The sequence below is a fragment of the Cebus imitator genome, unplaced genomic scaffold (assembly GCF_001604975.1).
Source record: "Cebus imitator isolate Cc_AM_T3 unplaced genomic scaffold, Cebus_imitator-1.0 Scaffold187, whole genome shotgun sequence".
NCBI classification, from domain to species: domain Eukaryota; kingdom Metazoa; phylum Chordata; class Mammalia; order Primates; family Cebidae; genus Cebus; species Cebus imitator.
In genome coordinates, this window is record NW_016107502.1 from 1,406,824 (window position 1) to 1,408,945 (window position 2,122).

Sequence of the window (2,122 nt, forward strand, 5' to 3'; positions counted from 1 at the left end):
GGGGGTTGGGAGGAGGCTGGGGGGTGGGGGAGTCATATCTACCTTCTAGGCAGAAATAACGGAGCCATTTTCTTCTCCTACTAAAGGAGCTTTGTCTTTTTATTCAAAGAAGAGGTCCTCTCCAAGCAGATCTGCACATGTACCTCATTAGGTAAGAATGGTGCTGTCCTGCTCTCCCTACTCGCAAAGGATGCTGAGATGGCTACAATTTTAGCTCTCCAACTTCTATGAAAGAAGAGAAGGATACTTACCTGGCAGGGGAGATACCATGATCACGAAGGTGGTTTTCCCAGGGCAAGGCTTATCTGTTGCACTCCGGATGTGCTGACCCCTGCAATTTCCCCAAATGTGGGAAACTCGACTGCATAATTTGTGGTAGTGGGGGACTGCGTTCACGCTTTCCTCTGTTTTTTGTTTTTTGTTTTTTTTTAAAGAAGAGAAGGAGTACAAATAAATGGGGGCTGAAATAGTCTGTGTATTGGTCCCCTCCAAATCTCATATTAAAATGCAATCCCCAATTTTGGTGTTGGGGTCTGGTGGGAGATATTTGGGTCATGGGAGCAGATCTCTGATGAAACTCTTGGTGACATCCTTATGGTAACGAGTGCCTTCCCTCTATCAGTCCCCACAACATCTGATTGTTAAAAACAGCCTGGAACCCTCCTCTCCTCTCTATTTTTTCCTCTCTGGCCATTTGATGCCTGCTGTCTTTCCCCTTTCACCAGGAGTAAAGTAACCTGAGACCCTCACCAGAAGCAGACACTGGTACCGTACTTCTTAGGGTCTGCAGAACTGAGTCAAATGAACTTCTCTTCATAAATTACTCAGCCTTAGCTATGCCTTTATAGCAACACAAAATGGACTAAGACAGGGGCTAACCAATTCATGCTGTCGTTAAAGAAATTCTGCTGACTATAGACCTCCCTGCCCCCCATAATAATGATGAAGAAATAGGTACAATTAAATTTCTTCTCACCTCTTCTCCTTCCTCCGTCTCAACGTTTTTTAAATTACTTTTATTATTATTTCTACCCTGTCAAATTGATAGCACCTATATTCTCTTCTCAAACTTTTAAAATTGTCATTGTAAATTCAAATTCTTTCAACATAGCTTTTTCATTTATCTTTTTGTGAACAAATGCTATGTTAAACTGTATAAAATTGCTGATAGTTGACCACTGTTGCTCAGAAAAATGCCTATTTAATATGCTTAACCTAATGGATATTCAAGAAGATTTGTTAAGTAGTATATTTACAAAATTGCATACGCTTAAAAATATCTGTTAGTGCCTTTATATGAGATGACAACTTTTGTATATACTGTTCTTGTGTGACACATTTTCCTTGAGGTTTTGTAGACCTTGCTTCGCTTTCCTGTAATGTAATTTTTCTGTTGAAGTCTCAGCCAGCCTGATAGTATTCTTCTCATAGGTAACTTGAATTTTTGTTTGGATGCCCATAACATTATTTATTATTTTTATCATTTTTCTGATTTAAAAAAAATCCTTAATCCTAGAATTCCAGTAAATTTTCTGAGATACATATCAATTTAGATAGTTTATTATCAAGTATTTTCCTGATACACAATTTGTCAGGATATTTTTGTCATTTAAGAAATGTCAGACAGGCATGGTGGCTCATACCTGTAATCCTAGCACTTTGGGAGGTCAAGGTAGGCAGATCGCTTGAGCTCAGGAGTTTGAGACCACCCTGGGTAACATGGTAAAATCCCATTTCTACACACAAAAAAATACAAAAATTAGCCAGCTGTGGTGGTACATCTTTGTAGTCCCAGCTACTCAGTAGGCTGAGTTGAGGGAATGGCTTGAGGCTGGGAGGCAGAAGTTGCAGTGAGCGATGATGGCACCACTGCACTCCAGCCTGGGTGACAGAGCCAAACCCTGTCTCAAAAAGCAAAAAAGAAAAAAAGGTTTTATTCATATCCATTAAGTACTTCCTCCCCTCCTTCATTCCTTCTTTCCTTTCTTTCTTTTTCTTCTTTCTTGAGATGGGGGTGTCTTCCTATGTTGCCCAGGCTGGTCTTGAACTCCTGGGTTGAAGTGATCCTCCCACCTCAGTCTCTCGCTCTCTTTTTTTTTTTTTTTGAGACGGAGTTTCACTC

At 40.2% G+C, this 2,122-nt stretch overlaps 1 non-coding gene across 1 annotated transcript; it reads left to right on the plus strand.

Moving 5' to 3' along the window:
* Window positions 1-243: 243 nt before the first annotated feature.
* On the plus strand, window positions 244-407 carry LOC119473808. Its single transcript, XR_005203044.1, has one exon. It is a non-coding gene; the product is annotated as a U1 spliceosomal RNA (small nuclear RNA).
* The last annotated feature ends 1,715 nt before the right edge of the window (window positions 408-2,122 follow it).